The 26066-nt window shown below is 37.3% G+C and overlaps 1 long non-coding RNA gene and 1 pseudogene across 2 annotated transcripts in view; one reads left to right on the top strand and one right to left on the bottom strand.

The window, feature by feature from the left end:
- LOC143689831 (uncharacterized) overlaps positions 1-26066 on the bottom strand; it is a 133500-nt gene that overhangs the window by 67744 nt on the left and 39690 nt on the right. The gene's annotated exons all lie outside the window — the stretch shown is intronic.
- On the top strand, positions 13652-15762 carry LOC143689830 (GDNF-inducible zinc finger protein 1 pseudogene; annotated as a pseudogene).

Here is a 26066-nt window from a genome sequence, read left to right as displayed (position 1 = left end):
TTCTTAGCCACCAGGTAACATCAAAAAGGAACAGCAGACAAACTAGGAAGAAAATCATTGACACAGTTTCAAAAACAAAAAGATTAGCAACTTGAAGGTCATTTTCATGTGTGCAAATAGTTCTCCCTGTCACAGGAACACAAGCAGAGTCTCAGCCTTTTCTGTAACAGGAGTAGTAAACAGAGCAACAACAGAAGTCAACATTTATTGATGGCTTCCTATGTGGCAAGCTCTTTGCCTGAACTACTTCATTTCTTCCTCACAGCACGGTGTGAGGTAATGCCATTTTCATCCCCATTTTAACATTAAAAAAGATTTCCCTGAACCCCTAGGAAAAGTTTAATTTATCTTCAGTAAGTTTAATCTCAATGAAAATTTGCAATATATTTTAGAAATGTTTCTACTAAAAACCTTAATGTGCTTATTGGAGTCTGTTTAATTATCCCAAAAACTCATTATAAAGAACAATGTATGAGGTTAGATAAATAAACTACCATTGTTTATAAGAACATTATTTGACTTACAATAGTGAGAGCCATGCACCATTTGACTTCATTTTCCTTCATAATTTTGCTTTCCAAAGACTTGCTCTTAAAATAAATCAAAATATTATAGCAATCATAAAGAAGAAAATCTGAATTCTTTTACAGCTTATCTTTGCTATTAAAAATAAAATCCCATCATGCTAATTGGAAAAGTAAAATAGCATAGTAACCTCAGATTTCATTCATTCAGAGTTTAGATGCCCAGAATTATTGCTCCACTAGTGTTGGAGCCTCTGTGTATTAAATCCAAAGGATGTATGCCACCCTTTGTAAATTCCAAATAAAAAAATAAATACCTTGGGCATAATGACAGTATTTTTAGAGGAATATCCTATCACAATTTTATACAAACATTCAACAAAAAAAATTCCTCTAAACTTAAGAGTCACGTTGGAAAGAAGTAGATTCTACTGAATTCAAAATTGTTCCAATTTCCCAGCTGGACCCTTTCTTTATGTTTGCACAAACTGATGTTTTTTAATTACCTGCTCACTTGACTTTGGGTGGCACTTACATTTTCTGCACATAAAAGCATTTTCTTATTTCCTGTTCAGTGTGTGTCAGACCTACCTAGCTGTCTCACCACCCTGGAAAATGGAGTTAGAATGCATACATTTTCAGACATGTGGAGGCTATAAAGTAATGGGGACAGGGAATCGATCCCATTACCATTGAGTGGGGAAGGAATACCAATTTGCTAAAGACAGACACACTGCCACAGGAGAAAACATTAAGAAATCCATTATTTGCCCTTTTTTACCTAACTTATAGGAGGAAGGAAGCATACAGTTTTGTAAATGACTCAGTAGGAGAAAGGCAGAGGAAACTATTTTGTCTATAATAGCCTATTAATTTCTTGTGACAAATAATGTCTTTATACTTTGCAACATGAGAAGTAGACATATGAGAAAGGTGCTATGAGGCAGTGAAAATCTGAGTAGCAACTGGGTATTCCCTTGATTTTCTTCAGTGGATCATCTCATATTGTGCATATAAACATATGCCTCCTACAATTCTTATAGTCAGTTATCTCTTTCACTCACTTTCTTGGTTGAAATCAGAAGACTTCAGAAACTCCTCCTGTATAGTCTATTCTTGAAGCTTCTTTTACAGAATCCAGTGAAAGCCTCCTCTCCAAAGCCCAGTGTAAGAATATATTATTAGACACTGAAATTTAGACAGACTGTTATGTCATGTCCTTGCTATCATTGTAGCTTGAGTCATTGTACCACGTGTACACAAAGGACATGTTGTTGACATGAGAGGACACAGAATGGGTGAGCTACCTACAATAGGACATAAGGTAATACACATCACATTGAAAAGGCTCCCTTATTCACCTGGCAAAGTCAATCACTGTATGGAAGGGTACTGGCATAAGAATGAAAAAATTGGAAAAGAAAAATAAGATAGAAACTAAAAACCTTACAACAATAGAGTAAAGAGCTAAAAGTCAGCATAAAATAATATTAAAAGGGTTTTGCTACTCAGCAAATATTTTAAGCCTACTGGGTGCCTTGGACCAATATATCTTCAAGTATGTAATTTGTCTCCCCAAAGAGACTTTCAGCTGCATAATTCATTTTAGGATTTAATGATTAGGAAAAAATATGTTGGATCTATAAGGATGGGTGGGACTTGGAAAGGGTCTTGGGCAGCACAGTAGTCAACCTAGGCAGAGGGCAATGCAATAAACCAGAGAGAAAGGGAAGTGACGCTAGTTCAAGGAACGGGTTGTAAATCTGTCATTTGGAACTGATGCTCCAGAGTGCATATGAAAATTGGAAAAAGTATTGGAGTCCGAGTAGAGTGGAGTTCAAATCCCACCTTTAACTTTGGTTATGCAACTCTAAGCAAGTCACTTAATATCTCCAGGCCTCAGGTTCCTTGTGCATAAGAGCGACAGTATAATACCTATCCAATGAGATTGTTGTGAGAGTTAAATTAAGTAATGTATGTGTTGGGGATTGAATTGCATCCTACACAAAAAATATGTTCAAGTCCTAAACCTCAGTTCTGTGGGTGTGAACCCATTTGTAAATAGGACCTTAGAAGACAAAATTATTAGTTCAGATGTGGCCTCATTTGTGAATAGGATCTTCAGTGATCCTATTTAGATGAGGCTAAATTGAATCAGGATGGGCCTTAGTCCATAAGGCTGGAGTTCTTATAAGCAAAAGAAATTGGACACAGAATTAGAAGCCAAAAGTCTGTACAAACCAGGAGTCAGCAGAAATGAGAAGATGAACACAAGCAGAATGAGATTGCCATGAGACAGAGGATTCCAGGAGGAAGCAAGCCTTGCCAATACCTTCTGTTGGACTAGCCTCCAAAACCATGGGACAGTAAATTCCTGCTGCTTATGCCAACCCATGCGTGGTATTTGTCATTGCAGTCCTGGCAAACTAAGACAACGTACAAGAGATTTAAGGATCTCTCTGGCACACAGTAGATATTCAATCAAAGGTATTATTATTAAACTGGAGAACAATGGCAGAAATGGGAGAAAAGCTGGAAAAGTAGGTTGGGAACAGACAATAAATGTTTGGGTAGAAAGAAGACCTAAAAGGAAATATGAAAAGATGGTCAATCTCTCTAGCAATCAGGGAAATGTATATTACAATAACAATGAGATAAATGTAGCCTATCAGATGGAAAAAATAGGAAAAAGATGAATACTGTTCACCCTTTGCTAAGAGGTAAGGAAACAGGTATTTTTTGCTCCATCAATGGTTGTGTAGGTACAATATTTGGAAGGAGAAATTGACAGTAATGTACAAGGCTTTTGATGCAGTAATTAAAACACAGAAATTCTCATTTATGTATACTAAAATAGTGCTACCATTAATTCCAAACCACAATCATCTGAAATGTTACAATAGACCTCTGTATTTGTCAACTGCAAACAAAAACGTAATGGCTTAGAACAATAAGCATTTATTTCTCACCAGAGAAATGTAGGCTTTGCTGTAGGCTGTGGCTTTTCCTCACATCTTCTCATTCCAGAATTGAGACTGAAAGAGGACCCCCTGATCTGCTTTTCTCAAGGAAGAGAAGAGAACCAAGAGGCTGAGTTGAGCTATGCAATCTAATTTAAGGCTTTTCATAGGTCACAGCTGCACACATTTCGGTGACAAAAGCCAATTTACATGGTCCAAGCTTAACAGCTGTGGGGGTTGGGGGTAGATCCTTCCTAAAGGGTATTGTCATATACTGTATGACAGTAGGTGGGGATATATACAACCTTCTTTAGGGAAGGGAGGGAGTTATCTTCTAGACACTCTGCTTGGTGCCAAGGAATTAATAATAAAACAAACAAAGCCACTGCTGTCATGGAACTTATGTTCTAGTGGGGAAACTGGACAATAGTCAATTAAATATATTACCTCTATAAAAGCAAATAAATCCGTCAGCTCTGTCAGCAATGAAGAGGAATTGAGCAGAATAGAGGAATAGGTGGCATGGGGGCTTCACTCTATATGATACGGCAAGGTGCTTGATCACCTATCTTTTTTTCTCAATTTTTAAAACATTTCTTTTGAAATAATTGTAGTCATTGGAAGTTGCAAAAATAGTACTGAAAGGTACCATTTACACTTTCCCCAGCTTCCCTTGATAGTAACCTCTCACATAACAATAGAATTGTATCAAAATCAGGAAATTGGCATTGGCACAATCTACATATAGACCTTATTCAAATTTCACTAGCTTACACGTGCGTGTGTGCGTGTGTGTGGTGTGTGTGTGTGTGGTTCCATGCATATTTATCATATGTATAGATTTCTGTAACCACTGATGTCCTCTTAGTTGACGTTTGAATGAGACCTGCAGGAAGTGAGGCACTTCAGGCAGAGGGCACAAAAGGTGCAAAGACCCTAAGGCAAGAGGAAGCCAGTACGGCTGAAGAGCTTTGAGATGGTGAGTGATTAGAAAGTCAGTGGGATAGAGGAGTCAGTAAAGGCATGTAGGTCCTTTTTAGGCCATGGAGAAGACTTTGGTGTTTACGTTTAAGTAAGACGGAGAGCTGTTGGAAGGTTGTGAGTACAGGATTCCTCTGGTCACTTTATGGAAGCAGGGAGACCAGCTAGAGGTGCGATTGATTGTATGGTTGTTCCTGGTACACCTTGTCTGTGGTGCTTCCTTATAGCAGTCAAACTAAAACATAGGTACTCAATAAACACAGTCAAAGGGAATGAATGTGCCCGGTAATCAAAATTGGAAACCACCTAAATGTTCATAAATAGGGAAATGATTACATAGATTATTATATATAGCAGAATACCATACAGCCATTCAAAGAATAAAGTAGATTTATAGGTACTTGCATAGAAAGAGCACCATAATATATCGCTAAGAGTAAAAATAAGTTGTAGAAAATCAGAATGTCATGATCCTAATAAGTAAAGTAGAAAATCACGATGCTTATGAGCTCTCGTGAACATCCTGGTTCCATTGCTCATTTGCAGGGTAACTTGGGCAAGTTTTTTAATCTCATTCGCCTCAGTTCCCTTATTTATAAAGTCAACATGATAATGCTGCAGGGATTAAATGAGTTAACAGACATAAAGGCCATGGCACCAGTATAATCCATGCACAGTACATCGCACATCATAAACATTTCATATGTTAGCTGTTATTATTGTATATGCACAAAATCTTATACTACGATATGTGTAAGTATTTTAAATTCATAGAGGTCAAGAATGAAACACAGGAAAGGGTTAATGGTAATGGCCTCTGGGAAGGAATGCAGAAAAGGATGTGGATCATTTTTAAAAGAATAAAAACACATCTGAGTCAGATATAAATTATCTTACATTACTTAACTAATGCTTTCTTCCATAGCTATGGATAATCAGGGATTAATTACATCTGTTTCACTTAAATTTGCCTTGGCATTTGCAGGGCCCGGCAGCCCACACAAGTGGCTGACGAGGCCTTCAGGGCCCTCCCCCTGCACTAATTTCAGATAAATCCTGATATGGGCTCTGGTCCCAAGGTGTGCAGTAAAGTAGTAGCCTAAAAGCTTGCTCTCCCTGCCTCTCTCTCTCCTCAGTCTCTCAGCTCTCTACTCATTAGGGACTCTATTAAATTGGACCTGACACAATGGAAAATTGTTTCCAACTCAGAGCATTCTGCTAAAGATTCCTGCCACTTGCTGGCTTCCAGCTGGTTGGACTTCTTTCCTTCTCTTATTTCACTCATGGTATATTTTGTCATTAGAAGTTTGAAGTTTTGCGCTTTACATCTCAGCATTCTTTTACTACAACTTCTTGCTCAATTATGCTACTTTGCTTTTCCTTTTGTGTATTTACTATCCATCTTTCTCATCTTCAAACTTCCTGCTTTTATGTTTTTTCTTTTTATCCTTTGTTTTAAATCATACATTTTTATGTTGAATTCTTTCTATTGCTTTTCTTAATTTATCAGCACTTTCCCTTATTTTTTCCCTTATTGGCTTTACTTTCCTTTATTTAGAAATAAACAATGATTTGCTCATTCTCTTTCACTTTTATTTTATTCTTTTTAAGTTTTATCCACTTGATTTCTAAATTCAATAATTCTATACATTTTTATCTTTATTTCTTTTGCTTGTTCTTTATTAAATTTTTTCTTCATCTCATTTTCGACAATTTTTGTTGTGTTGCATTTTGTGCAGAATTTAATTTCTCTTTTCATTGCCTCTCAGATTTTAATTAACTTTTATGTCACAATTTGTCTTTATGATCACAGGCTGGAAGCATGGGTAAAGGGATGTTAAGAGTAAACATACATACCATTTACACAGGAGAATCTAGACCTTCTATACTACAGCTGTCCCTGAAAACCCCCTCCAGCTTTTGTGCCTCTCTATCCCTCACTCAACAAAAACTTTTGTATTATTGTTTGTTTTCTAAATATCTGACTCTAGGGTAGTCATGACAGGGTACATACTTTTCCATCTCTTTGTGAGGAGATCTCTACTTTAAAATTAATAAGCTAACCATAATCTAAGGAATTCAACTTGGGCAGAGAATATAGTAAGAGAATGTTGCTTCATCAGCATATCTGGCCAGATTTGACTAAATCATCCATAGATTTCTATCAAAGGAAGCATGGTGAAGAGTCTGCATCCACATCTACAACATCACTTCTACATCAGCCTGACTCTGATTTAGCTATTTCTAAGCTTACTTCACCCACCTCAGCAGACCCATAAAAGAGTCCTCGAATGTGTGAGTTTCCTTGACTAGCCACCTACCCCGTTATAAAATACAAAGTGGTGTGGATTGAATCATATTCACCAAGGTCCCATGGATATAAACTCATTTGTAAATAATATCTTCAAAGAGTCTATTAAGATGAGGTCAGACTGAATCAGGATGGGCCTTTTAATTAGCTTTTATGTCACAATTAGTCCAAAATGGCTGGAATCTTTATAAGCAAAGGAAATTTGGACACAGTAGGAATAGTAAGGAAAAGACAGAGGAGACAGATGGCATGTGGGAGAGGCAGAGATTGAATTATACAATACTACAGACTTCAGAGAAAGCAGGGCCTGCCAATACCCTGGTTTTGGACTTCTAACCTCCAAAACGTGAAGATGATAAATTCCTCTTGCTTAAGCCAACCAGTCTGTGGTAGTAATATAGGGGCCCTGGCAAACTAAGACATAAGGAGACCAGGAGCAATTCAATAGAATATTTTGAGTCAGCTTTGCTTCAACTAGATGGCATCATAAACATATAGTAAAATCATTAAGTAGTGTGGTATATTTAGCCTATCAAAATCAAATGAAAAGATAATGTTCCTCCAACTTAAGAGACTTGAATGATCCAAAAAATGTTCTCAGGATATAAGAAAACAGCAGAGTTTGGGTTTTTCCATCCCTATGTCACTTTCCCAAAGAGAAACACAAATCTATCCTGGGAAAACAACCTGGGATATGGGCTTGAACCATAACGTGGTTCTTTTAATTTCCAGTGTTTTTTCCCACTATGTCTTCTGTTTATTTTTTTAGATCTTTTCCTCCCCGTAGATCCTACCTGCTGTGGCATCCAGCCCTAGGAAATTACATTAACTATTCTGCTGAAAGTCCAAATCATCCGTCTATCATTACATCCATCCTCTCTGGTGGTTGTCCATGAGAATCCCCTTCATACATTAATGTGGCTCCTTTAGGTCATGTATCTTCCAGCATCTGTCCATCTGCGCTATAGCCTGGTCCATTTGAGTTCATTATGCTCAACCAGTGACTACAATTCTAACTGATGCTAAGCTATGTAATTATGCCAATATCTACATTTCATTTTCATCAGTGTGCTGGTTTGAAGCTGTTTGTACTCCAGAAAAACACATGTTCATAAAGTTAATCCATTACTCTGGGTGGGAACCCATTATATATAAGACCATTTCGTGAAGCTACTGCAGTAAAGGTGTGTCCCACCTCAGTCATGATGCATCTTAATCTTACTGCTGGAGTCTTTATCAGTGGAATGAAATTCAGACATAGAGAAAGTAAGCCATGGAAGCAAGAAGCTAAAATCAATGAACCCTGGAAGAGAAGGGAGAGACCAGCAGAATCGCCATGCACCTTGCCATGTGGCAGAGGAGCCAAGGATTGCCAGCAGCCAGTCTTTGGAAAAAAAGCATTACCTGATGATGCCTGGATTTGGACATTTTCCCAGCCTCAAACCATGAGCGACTAAATCCCCATTGTTTAACCTGATGCATTTCATAGTTTTTGCTTTGAGGCTGCCTAGGAAACCAAAACAATCAGGATTCCACCGCCACCCAGTGAATGTAAATGCCTAGGAAATTATTATGAAGGAATGCAGCAGTAAGGAGCCTCATGGATCAGTTTTTCTAATCCATTTTAAGAATAGATGTCTACGGCATGAGCCCTGTATTTTATAAATCTATTTGTTCATATTCAATGTTTTAAGACCTTCTTTTTTTTCTGCGGGTATAAAGGGGGGAAATTGTCAGTGAAAAGTTCATTCCGGTATTTGTCTATTTTAGAGATTAACTGCTGGGCAGTTCATGCTCTCAAAATATGTTCTTTCTTCTCATTTGTTCAATTCACTGATAAGCTGCACACACCTGACACCCCTATGGTATGATAAGGAGCAGAGAGATTTGCCATTATACTTTCAAATATGTTGTTTCATTTAATTTCAGAATCAGACAGAAAATCATTATTAAAGTAAAAGCCCTGGGTACACATAAAAAATTATAAATGTTCAAGTTTAACCATGCCATTAGAAGAACTCATTAAAAGAAAGGAGCCTAATTAGAGGCCTCCAACAAGGTTTCCAAAAAAAAGCACTCATGAATTTTCCTCCAAATTTACCAAATTATTGAAATTCAGGGATATGATCATGGTCTTGGATCACAAAGATTATAAATTGGTTGGCATGACTGTGAGATTTTCAGAAAGCTTTGCCAAATCCCTACTGCAAAAATAAATATATCGCTTCCTGCCAAACCATGAAAATGAAATATTAAAAATAAAAGTATTCCACTGAAAATTAGCTTAGAGATAAAGCCAGGTATAACCAACAGGAAGAATCTCAGAGTTGACAGCATTTAGCAGTATAACCAATACCAAATTACACTTGTATTTAATATGATATATTTTCCAAGTTCCTGAGAAACAAAAGCTCAGTAATTTCTGCTATCACTCATGAAATAGGTATTATTGCTCAAATAAATAGAATGAACAAATAAAAAGGAAAAGTATATATACCCAAAGATTCCCATTATCTTAAGCTTTATTTACAGTATTCTTTAAAATCCCAAATAATCTAAATGACCTAAAACTGTTAAATAAGTAATGATTGATCAGTAAATACAATGATCAATATCAAATACAAAATGGAAGATGTTCTTGTATTGCAAATTATTTTTTTTGTAAATAATTGGTAATAACATGAGAAAATCATTGTCCTACAATTTTAATTGAAAAAAAAGGGTAACAAATCCAATAAGCAATATATCTAAATTGTTAAAGATTTTTTTTTTTTTTTTTTTAAACATTTTCTTGTTTTATTATATTTTGTTTGTTTGTTTTTTACATGGGCTGGGGCCGGGAATCGAACCGGGGTCCTCCGGCACGGCAGGCAAGCACTCTTGCCCGCTGAGCCACCGCGGCCCGCCCTGTTAAAGATTTTTTAAAAGACATTTTAAATAACATAAATGTCCATAGTTAGATACTGGAAATATGGGTGACATTTAAATTCTTCTCTATACAACATGATGTTGAGTGAGACCTTTCCTACCTTCATAGAATTAACCAGAACCCAGGATTAAGAGTCATTTGCCTGTAGAAAAGGAGGTCATTGCCTTACTCTCTGGGCGGGTACTTAAGAGCCTCCAGATTTTGCAGGCCCATTCTGACTCTGCCTTTGAAGTAGAAAAATGATTCTCTTTGAGGTCCTGCTCATTTGGTTTCAGAAGGCAGAAACCCCCATTTACCTTGAACAAGGTAACCTTTACCTGTGACCCTGGTCATTTCTTCCATTTCTTTTCCTTTCTCTCAATTTGAATTGCAGAAGTGGTGAGGTTGAAAGTTTGGGTGGCAGAACCAGCTTAGCTGTTGTTTAATCACCCTGAGGTGATGTTCAACCTTCACTATTTTTGGCTCCCTTAGGATATTGGATTACTCGATACATTTGTATGAACTTAGACACTTTGGCTGACTTCTGGACTAGTTATTTCCAAAGAAAAGTTTCCTGGAGCAACATAGGGCAAAAAGGAACATGGTATAGTGGGCCTGAGATGAAAATGGGCAGCAACCCCACACAAGGTTCCCTCCCACTCTTGTGGGAGAGGATACAGAGGACAGAAACAGAAGTTTGCCATGGTTCCTTGTGAAGAAGCACGGACGTGAAAACATGAGCTGTGAAACTGCCAGGTTCTCCAATAGGAAAGGAGATTGGCACCACAGCCCCAAACGGCCCAAAGATGGTCCTGTCCTTTGAAGTTGAGTGCCACCCCAAGAAAACAATACTCACCATCTCCACAGAAACCACCACATAAATAGGAGCCAATACCAGTGGACAGAACCACACTGAGCTGGGGCAAGAGTAGGTTGCCCTCCCAATACAAACAGGCAACTAGTTATATAAAACAAGAATGCAATCTCTCCTATACTTCCTCCTGGCTCACCCAGTACACCCAAGAGGCCAGCTGGACACCCTGAAAAGGGAAGGGAAGGTGGTGATCTAGAGGCAAACCACAACCCTCCCCAATCCTGTCACATCCATTCCCCACTGAGAAAAGGAATTAAGGAGACTTTGAAGCATATGTCTGCTTGGTGCTAGGGGAAGAAAAGGAGATGGTCCTTGATAAACTGGATATGATATCAAGTCTTCATACTGGCCCAGACTGAGAGTTTAATAACTGAAAGTAACCAGAAAATATGAGATAGGCAAAAGGTGTTTTTAAGTGATATAAGTAAGAAATTCAACAGGACACAACAGAAGTGATTGGAGAAAATAGAACCATTTTATATTAGTAGTCTACCAAGTTCACATTGTTAAAAATATAGAGAGAGGAGTGTGTGTGTGTGTGTGTGTGTGTGTGTGTATTTGCTACCATAATCGTGTGGTCTTTTTTTTTTTATTTTGTTTTTTGTTGGTTTTCTAAATATAGGACTGATGACTTTTAACTTGATCATATTAAGTTCCAGGGCCCTTTGCCTGCTCCTATATTAGGGCCTTATGAATTTCATAAACATGTCTAATTTTTCCCATTAAACTGTAAGCTCTTTGAAAGCAGAATTTAAATTTGATGTATATTTTTATCCCCAAAGGATCAACACCGTGCATTGCATATATGGGGTACTCAATATATATTCATGGAATGAACTATCTGTTCATGTATTTCACTACTATTTCAAAGTATGAAAAAAAAGTTGCTTATACATTCTTAATGAAGGTTTATCTGAGTGATAGGACATACGGTTCTAGAATCATAACTTGAAGACCTATATAAGGGCTTGTATCTCAGTGGAATGTCTGGGACTAGTGATTGACTGATACTCTTTTATTAAATATTTAACATCCAATCCAATATATATGCCTCCCAACTTATTTTGAATTGAGAAAATGTTCCAACTAATTTTAAATTGGGGGAAAACTTGGAGTCCAAGCCAATTATCTCAATTACCAACTTCTCAGAAAGGTAATGGATCTCATGCTGACACTTTAAAATGTTATTCATCCATAGTTAACCTATAGTGACTAAGAATTAATATGAGGAAATGTTCCATGTCATAAATTATCATTCTTATTATGTGTCTAACATCCAAAGTAAGGACTCCATACTTGTAACTCATGCTTTTTAGAATGACACTATATGAATACAAACAAATGTGAAATTCAATTTTATTTGTACCCTGTTTTTTTCAAACAAATTACTTGAACACTGAAAAAATGAACAGAACTCTTTTTAAAGGGCAAGTCTAGGTATAGGAGAGAAAATAACATGTAAAAAAATAAACATCAAATGATCCAGCCCTAAGAGAAGGACCCAAGTAGTGTATATGACCTCTCCCCTATTTCTATGGTGTGGCAAGTTTTCTTTTTTCAAAATTCTGAGAATTTCAGTCAATCTAAATTCCCTGTTTGTCTCCTTTACCTCCCATTCTCTTCAAAATCAGGTTCAAACTTGCTATCTCTACTTCCTCCTACCCCATCACATTGGGTTGGGGCCCAGCTCCCCATTGAAACTGCTCTTGCTTTGAAAGGTCTCAAATGACTTCTATTTACTAAATGTAAGGACATGACAGTTTGTATATTTTCTGACTACTCTGAAACTATATGTTTGGAGACACATCTCCTTCTTGAAATTCTCTATTCTTGCGATATATGGCATTATACTTTGATGGTTTCGTTTCTATTCTTGACCATTTTCTCTCCCTCTTCTTCTTCATCAGGTTCTCATTTTCCATGTAACTCTTAAATGTTGACATCCGCAGAAGGAACAATACTGACTCTTTCTTCTTACTTTTACTTTTTTTTTTATAGGAAAATTCATCCCTATGAGTCCATCACTGGTCCCCCCAACTGAAAGCAATCTCTCGCCCCCCTAATTTGCATTATCTATGAAAGCTTGCATCCTCAAGGAGAGTACATTGATACAAGGGGGAGAGTGGACTAAGAATCCTATGGGCAAAGTCAGAGTCACAGAGAATATGGATTAGGGAGTATTTCTCAGCAAGCAAAGCCAAGAGATGCCAGATAGACTAACCAAGGACCTTTGGTTAAGAAGAAAAATGGAGTCTAAGAAATTTCTGACCAGCAGCACTTGAAATTGCTGTTGGATAGTGACTTCTGTATATTTCCCATTCTTATCTTTCCTGAATGGGAAATTTTATAACAGTCATTCTATTCCTCTACTATTATATTCTAAGTATTTATGGGACAAACAAAACACCTTCTAGTTTATAGATCTCCAAACAGCAAGAAGCTACATCTCGCCCTCATGGGAAAGTACCAGGCAACATCCAGGGAGCAAGTGCTTTGAGCTAGATGAGTAACCTGATGGAATTTGGGGATTGCCCTCCTTATGGGAGGAGAGAGGATGCTGATGGTGTTCTACATGTGAACAAAAGTATATTCACAGGACACGTGGCAGCCCCACAGTGAGGTGAGGGACAGAACAGCGTCCCCAGCCCTGCCTGCTGGCTCTCCTCTGCTACTGTAGGCACTTGCATGTGGGAAGCGGTTGCAGGCCAGGAGGTGCTATCCTGACGGCCTTCTGGGAGATGGAGGCCCTTCCCAGAGCAGTGGGGTCTCCCAGGAGGAGCTGGGCCTCCCTGAGAAGCAGGACCTCCGTGAAGCCTGCAGGAAGGAGAAGAGCAGTCCGGCCAGCAGAGTCCATGAGGGTGCGCAGTGGATGCCCGCAGCAGACTCAAAAGACAGGCTTCCCAGGCTGCAGACGTCAGCCTGAGGAGTGGGACTTGTCTGAGGCAAGATCAAGCAAGAGAGGAAATCGGACTCAGAAGCCACTTTATCTATTTACCCAGAGAGATTAGTGTCACCCTGCGGCTGCTCACGGCCCTCTGTCCGCAGAGGTTTGGGTAAGTAAGAAGGCTGGTGCTGTTTCCAGAAAGCAGGAAGATGGAAAGGGGTGCAGTTCTATTGGAATACAAATCCTCACCATTGAACCTTTTGAGTGAAATGCATCAGGCTCAGTCTTCTTGGCCACCTATGTGATGTGACTGTCAGTGTGGAACATCAGGGCGCAGGGACTGACTTATGGTCCCCTAAAGCTCGGCTGGTAGCCACCAGCAAATTCTTTAAGGAAATGTTCCTTAATGAGAAACCAGAGAGCACCTGGACTAGCATCTACTTAAATGAAGAGCTGGTTGTTGATTTTGCTTCATTTCTTGAGTTTGTCTACACAACAGAGGTACAGGTGGAAGAAAATCAGGTAAATGTTAGAAACTGGGGGGGAAAGCTAACATGTTTGGACTTAACAGAGACTTGTTTTCAATTAAAGAAGCAGGTGTTAGAATCCGTACTTCTGGAGCTGCAGAATTTCTCAGTCTTGGAAGGCCAAAGCAAGCAGTGACTCCCAGGCTATGGCTGTTCCTGACTGTAGGGCCAGTGTAGCTGCAGATGGGCCTCGTCCCAATGGCCTCTTAGGGTCTTCTGATTGCCCAGTAGAGAGTATCAGCAATGGCATGCTGCCAGCTATGCCACTGAGGAAGTCCAAGGAGAGATTTGACAAGGACAAAGATACAGCTACGTCTATACCCTAAAATCAGGCCAGCCAGTGGAAGGCGGGCTGGAAGAAAAGTGTTCGTGGAAATCCCTAAAAAGAAATGCACAAGGCAACTTCAAGCAGCAGAAGAGTGTCGAGGATGCCGTGGGGGAATACAAATGTCCCCAGGATCAAAGCCCGGATAATGAGGGAACAGAAGTGGAGCCAGTTTTGAAAAATGTGAATCCCAACACTGAGGAGGGCAATGCCAGCATTGAGTTGGCCCAAGCACTGCAAAAGGCTGGGGGGAGGGAGAGGAGGATGAGGAGGGGAGATAAAAAGAAGAGCAACTTTCAGTGCACTACCTGCAAGAAAGCATTTCTGTAGGAGAAAAGCTTCCTGAAGCACATCCAGCACTGCTGCGGTGACGCTGTAGGGATGGTCTACTGCTGTGACACCTGTGGCCAGACATTCGCCAACCACTGCAACTTCAAGGGCCACCAGTGCCACGTGCACAGCAGCAAGCGCCACTTCCCATGCAAGTTGTGCAAGAAGAAGTTCAAGAGGAAGCAGGGCATGAAGCAACTTGTGACATAGGTATATGAGGTAGGCGGGGAGTGGCACCACTGCCAGCAGTGCTGCAGGGGCCTGAGCTCCAAGACAGTACTGTGGCTGTGAGTGCAAACACCTGAGACAAGCCCTAGGACTGCACTGAGTGCAAGGCCAGGTTCTCGCAGCTGTCTGCCCTCAAGATGCACATGAAAATTCATATAGGGGAAATAGCTTTGTTGTAATGAATCTGGTGTGAGAGTCACTCACCATATGCTGATTTATTTATTATAAAAGGTGTGACACAGGTGAAAGACCTTTTAAGTGTGAGACATGTGGCAAGAGTTTTGCTTCTAAGGAATATTCAAAACATCACACTAAATCCATACAGGACCCAAACCCTTTAAATGTGAAGTTTGTTACATGACTTTGGCCCAGCAGAATTCACTTTACCAGCATATTAAAGTCCATACAGGGAAGCATCCCTATTCCTGTGACCAGTGTGGTAAGCAGTTCACCCAGCTCAATGACCTCCAATGGCCACCATAAAATTCACATGGGCCAGAAGTCACTCATGTGTAATGCATGTGGACAGACCTTCACCGACAAATCCACTTCAGTGGCACACCTTAATATATAAGAACACTCCATGGAAGTCTTTCCTTGTTATTGTAGATGACTCACCCAAGAGCCACAAGGGACACAAGACTGAACAGCCTGATGAAGAATATGTACCACCTGGACTTCCAGATAAATTGCTGTCCTTAGCAGAAAATGGCCATACCACATGACCCCAGTCCAAGGCAGCATAGCGGCCATGCAAGAGAACAATTCTGCAGATGTGGCTTGCAAGTGGGAAGACTCTATGGTGCCCCAGGACATTTGCTCGCCACCACCATCAGCAACCTTAGGGAACTGATGCCACAGAAAGACTCAACCTCCCCCACAACTTCAGTCTCTGACCAACATAAAATAAGAGGTTGGAGTTCTGGGCCAATCAGGTCCCATCCTGCCAGTCTTTGAGTGTGTTACAGCCATACTCATGGTGATGCGGGTGACTATGAAAAGGAACTGTCCATAGGCAAAGAAGATAAGGTCAAGAATGGTTTCCACAGCTTTTGCTGAATTTCAGCTAACTTGCACTTCTCTATCAAAGCATTTTTAAAGCGTTCCCCTAAAAATCCTGATGTGCATTATCTCAGCTACCCTTTTAACAGCAAACAAGGCAGTTAACATAACCTTACCTAACTGAGGGTGGGTTGTATTCATTTATCATTCAAATGCTTATTTTGAGGTCTGTGAAGTTTGGACAACTGCTTGAGTTAAGTCCAGCCAGTGAACTTACTGTTAACAGTTTCCCTCGTCTCTCACCCAGCCTTACCCTTTTGTGTCAGTTTATTTCTCTGATATTTCTTTTTAGTGTCTGGTGTTTGAAAATAGCCAGAAGGAAATACCTAAAGTTGTTGAACTGCAATCTAGTAGCTCTGTCTTTGATAATGATTGTAAAACTATATTGAAAAATAAGTCAGTTGCCCATGTTTGTTCAGATCTACTTCTGGATATTTTGTTCTGTTCCACCGATACATATATAAGTGGGTAGAGTCCAAAACTAGTGGTCAATAAAAGGGTAGGGTAAGGGATATGGGATGTTTGGGGTTTTCTTTTTTCTTTTTATTCATTTTTCTGGAGTAATGTAAATGTTCTAAAAATGATCATAGTGATGAATGTACAATTATGTCATGATACTGTGACCCATTGTTGTATACTTTGGATGGATTGTGTGGTTTGTGAATATATCTCAATAAAAATATATTTTAAAAGTATATACAGGGAGGGCAGGCGATGGTGGTGCAGTGGCAGAGTTCTTACATGCCATGCCAGAGACCCAGGTTCAATTCTTGGTGCCTGCCCATGCAAAAATATATATATATACATGGATATGTGGTAGTCCAAAATATTATCCCCCCAAAATCCATTTTTCCCTTTTCAGTGGTGATAGGACCTGACACATGGCATCCCAGAATGGAGACTTCAGCTTCCATTTTCCCTTTACAACTAGGTGTTGTCATGTGACTAAAATCAGGCTAATAAGATATAAGTTTGGTGTTCATGTAGTAGCTTCTGAGAACCTCTCTGATGAGATAGGCATGTATCCCTTTGCTATCTTCCTCTCTTCCTCCAAGCTGCTTCCTGGAACTTGGAAGCCACCATTTTGTACTATGAGGTAAAGGCAATCCATGGCAAGGCAATAAAAAGAAGAGACCTAGGTCCCTGATGTTACTTAGTACCATACTGGTCATCAACCCAGACTTATATGTGCAGCAGAAATAAACTTCTATCTTAAGTCACTATTACATGGAACTTTCTATAACTTATAGTAGTGCCTCTAAAGTTCTAAGGTATATGAAGTAGAGAAAGGACTCCAGCTTGAGCAACTGAATGAGTAGACGGTGGAACCTTCACTGTGATGGGAATGGGCAGGTTTGGGTGGAGGATTTAATTTCAGACATGTTGAGTGTGAGAATCCAAGTAGAAACATTACAAGGGGGTGATTGGATCTATGGTCTACAGTCGAATATGGTCTAGTATTCAGAGGAAATTCCCCAGAAGACAAGCTTACACCAGAACAAAATATCTGGGAATCCTCAACATGCAAAAGGTACATACAGCTTGAAGAATGGACAAGCTCATCTGTGGAGCATATATGCAGAGTAGAAGGGCATCCATGGTATGAATTTGAAAACATTATTTTACACCTACAAATTTCTATTATTTCTCATCTTCTGGCATTCATTCTCATGTTTGGTCAGTATATACTGCATTTATGCTGAGCCAATCTCATATTAGATCTGACCTTGCCCCTCAGGAATAACCAGTGGAAAATGCTGTTCTAATAAAGTCAATGGAAAGTTCAGGACTTTGTCCAAATCTTATCTGCACTATTTATAGTCCAATAAACAGTACTAGAACATTTAGTGCAAAATGGACTTTTCTGAATAATCCCTATCACTCATAGTCATAACTTTCAAAAAATCATAAAATTTCAGGATACAGAGTATCTTTGGCTCTTTCTAGACAAACACACCACTGTAAAATGTTACTACTACACAAGGATCATATACACAAATATAAATTATTTAACAAGAATCCTAAATAAACTAAATTTAAGGGCTATTCCTATAACATGCTTCAAAGAATAAGAAAAAAACTCTCTTCCAAGAAATAAGTTATTAGATGCAAAAGTGTTTTCTAACTACATCTCCTATAATCTCAATATAGATCTTTCCCATCTCTAATATTCACAAAAATAAACTCACTGATGATATTCTGACATCAGCAAAGTGGTTCAGCTTAAATATTAGGAACCACTTTTTAACTTCAAATTCATGCAAACATAGCTGAAGTTTACCAAAGGAGTTCATGGAATCTCTCTCAAAGGTTTTTAAGAATCAGTTAAATACTCATTTGAAGGAATTAGTTTCAGATAATTTGGATGTCCTTTTTTTGCAGCAGGGGGTTGAATCACAGGATTGTTTCTCTATGGCACTATTTCTTGGCTGGAAATTGAAGGTAAGAAAAGAAAATAGCAGTGAGTTTGAATTTTTGTTTTTTTTTTAATTTGAATCATTTCTCCATCTTTAATGTGCTGCAAATTTCACCATTTATGGTAGTTAACTATACTCAAGACCCAGACCTTTCTCATGCCTTTGCTAAATGGGATTTACTTAATTTCTGAATAATTTATGCTTGGGATTTCTCTGAAATACACATAATGCCTTACAGACATGTCTTGGTTCTGGCTCCAGCTTTATAATTTCCAGTCAAGACAGAAAACCACAAGGCTAAGCAACCATATTGAACTAACTTCTATTGTTCAAGGACATCATGGCTGGCTGGACATTCTTTGCCACATGAAACCAGTATTTGAAGTCATACAGAGGAGCCATCTCTATAGTTTGGAAGCAGTTAACTTTTCCAAATAAACAAGCAAACAAAAAATCCATGCAGTCAACTCCTGATTAATGGATTAATGGAGAAAGGTAATAATTGAATCCCAAATTATGGATAAAACAAAACTGCAATTAACCTAATTAATTAATCCAAATCCAACCAATCACCTCAACATTCTAAGTTATTAGTGAAAGAGTATGCATAAAGTAGTAAGGGGAAACTGACCCAAACACTTACTCAGAATGAAACCTTGGAAATGAGAGCTATCAAGTGCACAGTTAATAAAAGAGAGTAATGGACTATGCGCTACATCCTTCACTTTTTTCCCTTAAGAAGAATCTGAATGCAGAATTCTCTCTCAAGTGATACAGGAGAACAAAATCACTTTAAATTTCTTACATCCCTACAAGCCCACAATTAAGCAACAAGGTATTTATTGAGCAAATTATTAAATAATACTGCTTGTTCATGGCCACTACAAAGGACACCATTTTAAGATTCATAAAATGACTGATAAATGAAATATTTCACTCAGAGTTTCTCTTCTACAAATAGACGCTTACTATTACTGCACCTCTCAACTCCAACACAAGACTACAAGATCTGAAAGAAACAATGCACCAGAAAGGATGACTGGGATGTTGATTAAAGGACAGTGGTGTTATGGTGGGAATATCTTCATCCCCAGTGATTTCTAACTAGAGTTTATAATAATAAAGGCAAAATAATAATAATAATAATAACTGTTGAAAGTAGAAACTAAAACTAGACAAGGTCTTCTTTTATGAAGGAGGAAATGGGGAGTGAGGGCATGTGATTGGCTAACTTTAGACACAGAAATCAGTGGGTAAATTGGCCTTGGAATATAAAAACTGTGTTCAAGTGCCCAGTACTTCCATTTTCTGGCCATGTGCCCTTGGGAAAGTCCTTTATTTTTCCTGAGTCTCATTTTTTCTCATTAAAAAGAAGAAAAAGGAAAAGGAGGAGGGAGAGAAAGAGAATGAAAGAAGGCAAAAGAGAAGAAGACTTTATGATACCTACCTTGGTGGACTGTTGTGAGGGTAAAAAAGTTAATTATGTGAAAGTTCTTTGCAAGTTCAGACTGGTATAAGAAACAAGAAATTACTATGCTTTGATTTATCATTACTTCAGTATTATCAACTTGATATCAAGTACTACCTAGCTCTGTACCAAAATTCACCTGGCAGTTGGCATGATAAGAGTGTTTTCATATAGAATAAAGACACAGTACTTAAAAGACAAAGGGAGCTACATATTCACAATCATAGACTATATAGATGTAATATTTGTCAAGGCAAGGCCTAGTACATAGTATACCATATTTAGGTATCCATATATCACATGTTTACTCGATATTTTCACCCTCAACATTTATGAAAACATGAAATATTTTCATAAAAACTGGATATCTAGTGGTTATGCCAACAGTTTATGTCTTACTACTGCCCCAAGTATTTTCTCTAGGGATGGACGGGCCTTGATATTTTTTTCCTGCCTTATTCTGTGGAGTAATTATCTTCTTCTCTGGAATCCCTGAAAGAATGCTTCATATAACTGCTCTTTAATAGTAAAATTTAGAAAAAAGAAATTAACGCTTATATACCAGTTACTTTATATATAAACCTCATGATGCACTTGGGGAAGCCTAATGCTTAATGAGAAACTACCTTATTTCAGGCACTGTAACAGGCAATTTTCATATTGTATTTCATTTAATACTCATAGCAATGATGAAAAATGGATATTTTTCAGATGAGAAAGGTGAGCCTCAGTGAAATTAAAAGACTTATTTGGAATAGTGAAATTAAAAGCAAATTTGGAATCTATCAGGTCAACTTTCTTATTCCAAATACATTTAAATGTTAATTTGTATGGATGAATAAGATTAACAAGTGATTCATAAAATATGCAACTATCTCTACAACAATGTCAATGAACAGCAGGTTGAATCTTCCCCAAGTTCCAAATAATGGAAATTTAAAAATATGGCAGCAGCAATCTTAAAAGAAAGTTATCACATATGATCAATCTTTTTTATTTCCTTGGATTTGGACTTGTGGGGCATTTTTTAAGTCTGTGTTGAAGGCAGATACCTATTCTTTATAAGCCAGTTATCTGGAGAGCCAAGGAAAGAAATGGAATTTGACAAGTAAGAACTTTATAAATAAGAGAATTTTCAAAAACCCATATGTCAAATACCAAGCCATCAAAAAATATTTATTGTATAACTGCTATGCTCACAGTCTCAGCAAAAATGTCACCTCTGCAAGGAAGCCTTTCTGAATCGCCACGGTAGATTAGCTACCTTCTTTTACCATTTTATTAACCCTCTACTTTTCCTTTTTAGTCATTTAATGTCTTTCTTCCTCATGAGACCATATCTATATGAGGGTAGGTACTTCAGTTGAGTTTCAGTATTTGCAGAAGTTATGTTCTATAAAGTCTCTGCGAACACTGCCTTAGTGAATACTGAACCAATGCTCCTAGAGGAAATTCAGGCATAGGTTCCTATGAGCCTCTGGTCACAAAATGTTGCCAGTCAGTCAATACATAAACTTGTTTAACGTGTGTTTAATATATGTTGTTCATTCATTAACACTGAACTCACAGCCAACAGCACTATAATTCATGCCTGAACAAAGCTTAACTAACACGTCTTTTCTCCACAAGTCACATCACAGCCTTCTTGCTCTAAAGAACAGCAGACAGCACCTCAGCACTACATTTTGGGGCCATTTAAACAACAAAATCATCAACAAAAAGCACAAAAATGCAAACAATGTGACTCACTATACGGCACAAGGGTGTTTGTTTATAGCGTGAGAGCTGAGACTAGGCAGAGCACCACCCGATTCACTGCTGGCTGGGAATGTACACATCAGGCAATGCAAAACTTTTGCCACCCTGCACGTATCTGCAGATAACCACAAAAGCATGTGAATATTGATTTGGGGGTTAAAAATAAATTTTAGCAAGTAAGTTAATTCACAAATACGAAATCCTCAAATAATGAGATTCAACTGTATTGGTCTTACTGCCTGTCTATTCCCAGGTTCTTCCAGGGCCCAACACACACAAAAGCAATTTATTAAAATATTTACTGCATGAATGAATGACCTGGAGGGTTTAACACCCCACTAGCTGTTGGTTTATGATAGAGCATTTTGATGTGTGTGCCTAGAAGGACACCAACTCTTAGTGAATTTAAGTATAAATTAAAGACCATAGACCACCTGGCTTCAAAATTTTAAAACTAACCTTGTTGCATATTTTTTCCCTTATCAGAATGCTTCCCACATCTCTATAAGATGATTAAACTCAAACTCTCTAAACTGATCTCATCTAAAAATAGGAGAACAGCCTGCCATCACTGCAGCCCTATGTCATTTCTCCTCATTCTTGGAGCTGTGATCACTCTCTAAGGCAAGATCTTCATGAGTATTTTCAGGATTTTTTCCAAATTTGTTTCTCCACACTAGCTATACTTGACTGGCTTTACCTCCTCCCAGTTGTTAACTATTAATAGTTCAAATGTCACCTGTAAACTGGTAAAAAGGTAACTGTCCTAAGGCAAAGAATGTGAAAATCTCACAACCTAAAAAGCAATAAAATTTAGTATTAAAAATTAAACGTGTCATATTAAAAGTTTTAGAGAGAGCTCTAGAAAAAAAAATCTTCTAATAAATCTCCCGTTGGTGATTAGCATTATTTTAAATTATTACAGCAAGCTTAACATTGTAAAAAAAAGTTTTTAATTAGGTTCATTTTTAATTCAAGAATCACTGCAAATAGGCTTGTATTTTCATACGGAAATCAATATTTCTATTTCCAAAATGCTTATTTTCTATAATAACACGTTGTTATCCTTTACATAAGGCTGTCTTTTCTCAAATTCCTGCCTTTGTAGATGGTAGTATACTGTCCCTTCAGCATCCTTTCTAGAAAGCCTTTCTCTCTTGAAATGACCAAGCCCTCTTCCCTGAAGCTCTTTCCATAAATAAATCACAATAAGTAACAACTCATACAGCAATTTTCATTCAGTGAAATTTACTGCCTCTATTAAAAATGGCAAGACATTACTTTTACATGCATAGACAGACTAATGATCTATGAAACATATTTTTATGTTTTTATACAAATTAAAGATATAAAAATGAATTGCTCTTTTATATAATTATTGGCCCGTGAAGTTTTCTCAGTGTATTTTGGTAAGACAGGCTCCACTAGTCTCCTCCTTTCTTCCGATGTGTTGGTCTTCATTTCTCATGGTGCAATGGCTTCTTCACTGTTAAATGACTACTGGTAAATATTATTATGAGGATGAAAGTCTCCTTCTGGACATTTCAGAGATTTGTCAAGATACTGATCTCCAAGTCAAATGTGTTCATCAGTAAAGTTATGCAATATTGTGATTATTTTTTCTGTTCTATCTCTTCTTTAATAATGACGATAAAAAACTTTTTAATAAACATGTCTTTATATTTTTGCTAGGAAATGTATCACCTATGTAAAAAAGTGTATTAATTGTATATTTACACTTAGGAGTAAAACGATAAAATGATCACCTTTGCCCACACCAGTCACCTTAAAAAACAGAACCTTTGGCAGTGCGATGGTGGCTCAGGGACAGAATTCTCACCTGCCATGCTGGAGACCCAGGTTCGATTCCAGGTGCCTGCCCATGCAAAAAAATCAAAAACAAAAAACAAAAAAAAAGGCTTGCTGGTATTTACAGGCTCCCGTGGGCCCCTCTCCAACTTTATCACTCTCCCTGCCTCCCCTCCTCTGCACCCCACCCCACATAAGTGTGACTTTGAATTGTATTATTCCCTTGCTTTCTTTATAGTTTTAGCGAGTATTTGTGAGTCCATTAAAAAGCACTTAGTTTTGCCGTTTTTAGAACTTCTTATGAATGGAATCATGTCATAGTTTATGTACTTCCGTGATTTGTTTCTTTAACTCCACATAATGCTTTTAAGATTCAAGCATGCCGATAGATAAAGTTTTAGTTTATTAATTTTCATTGCTGTACAATATTCTAGTGTATGAATATTCCATAATTTACTTATCCAAATTTTTAATATTTTCCAATTTCACAAAAGATCTCATGATTAGTATTTCCCGTATTGTTAATGAGTTGGAACATCTCTTCAGATATTTAGAGCCATTAGCATTTCCCATTCTGCTAAATACCTAGTAATGCTTTTTCCTGTTTTCCTACTTTTTAATCTTTTTATTGATTTTTTTTGCTGTATCTACTCCCTATTTCTTACTGTGTTTATTCACTTTATGCCTTATTTCAATGAATAGAAATGCTTGATTTTAGTGTGATTGGATTAATAGATCTTTTCCTTTATGTTTATACATTTTGCATCTTGTTTTAAAAAATCCTCCCTACTCTAAGATCTTAAAGAAATTCTCACACATTGTCTTAGAAAGTTTTGATAGTTTTGTCTTTCATTCAACTCCTTAGTTAATTTTTCCACATTAATATCAAGTCTCAAAATCTGGCAGGGTATATTTTTCTTCATTAGTGTTCTATATATTATTGACATTTTGTTCATAAATACTTATGAATTTTAGAATCATTTCCAAAACTCTTTTTGGATTTTTATTGAAATTGCATTAAATCTATATAAAAATACATGTGGACCTGTCATCTTTATAATATTGACTCTCCTGCTAGCTCTGTATACGATATGCCTCTCTGTATGTTTGAATAATTTTAATGTCTTCACAATTGTTTTTTTTCATTCAGATCTTGCACATCTTTTTCAGATTTCTTCCTAAGAACTTTATATTTTGTGAATATCACAAATGGCAAGTATAAACGACATTATTTAGAAATGCTAGTACTTTTTTTAAAGAGAAATTTCTACTGAGGTATAACATACAAAAGAATACATAAATCATAACCATACAGTCCAGTTATCTCAAGTGAGCCTACACGTGACCATCTCGCACATAAAATTAGAATATTGCCAGTTTCCAAGGAACCCCCACTGCCAAAGCCTCTATCAACATCCTCCCCCAAAGTAACTACTATCCCAGTTTCTAACACCATTATTTTTGCCTGGTACTGTATTTTATACAAATTTAATCATGTATTATGATTCTTTCGTGTGTATTTGCTTTCTCACAACATTATATTTGTGAGATTCATCCATTTTCTTGCATGTAGCTGTAGTTCTTTTTTTTTTCATTTCTTATGGCATTACATTGAATGAATATAATACTATATTTATTCATTCTAATGATAGCATATATTTAAATCACTCCCAGGTTTTGACTATTACAAACAAAACTGCTAAGAACATTCTTGTATCTCTTGGTGGACATATGGATAAGTCATAGTATTATTATAAATGGTATTATTTTACATTTCATTTTCTAATTGTTGGTATTTAGAAATACATTAATTTTTATGAGACTGTTAAATTCACTTGCTAATTTTTAATAACATCTGTGGACTGTTTTGAATTTCAATCTATGGATACAATTAGGTCATCTGTGAAAAATGACAATTGTATTTCTTCCTTTCTAATCATTATACCTTGTATTTCTTTTTCTTGCATTATTTAATGTAATTGTTTTCTACATCAAGAAGAAAATAGAAAAAAATATATAAAGAGAAAATATGAAAAAAAAGTCAGGATTTCTGTTATCAGGTTCCTGGTCCCAAGATCTCTTTCATTTACCCTTTTCTTCACTCCTTTTTAAATATATCTAACCAAGCTCTAACGTATTTCAACCTTTCCTCCAGGTTCCTAATCTGAACCATACAACCACTCACTTCAACAATTTCTTCCCTGCTAGCTAGATTTCTCTCTTTGACTTTCTGCTATATCAATCTTCCAGTCTGCTATTATTAATAGATAATATTTATTGCTCATTTACGACATATACAACATCATGCTCAGGCCCACACATTTAATTCTCACAGCAAATCAAAGGCAAATACTACCATTATCTTTCTGGTATTTATTTTTAGAAAATGAATCTTTTTCTTTTTTATAAAAGAAAAAGATTAAAATAAGTGTTGAATTAAGTCTTCAATGGAGATATCTATACATATATTCAAATATATATATACAGCATATACTTATCCACTAGAGTTCAAGGAAAAACTATGGAGGGGAAAAGACAAGTAGAAAGTTTTGTATTACTGAAGAATAAAGTCCATATTAAATATGCTTAAATATATCCAAGGAGGAAAAACAGCACGTGCTAAACTGTTCTTTACACAAATTCTTTAGGATACTCTAAAGTGATGGAATTTCATCTTTATTCCCTTTCAGTCCTTCCCTT

Source organism: Tamandua tetradactyla, chromosome 7 (assembly GCF_023851605.1).
Source record: "Tamandua tetradactyla isolate mTamTet1 chromosome 7, mTamTet1.pri, whole genome shotgun sequence".
In the NCBI taxonomy this organism is placed as follows: domain Eukaryota; kingdom Metazoa; phylum Chordata; class Mammalia; order Pilosa; family Myrmecophagidae; genus Tamandua; species Tamandua tetradactyla.
This window is presented reverse-complemented; position numbering and strand designations above follow the sequence as displayed.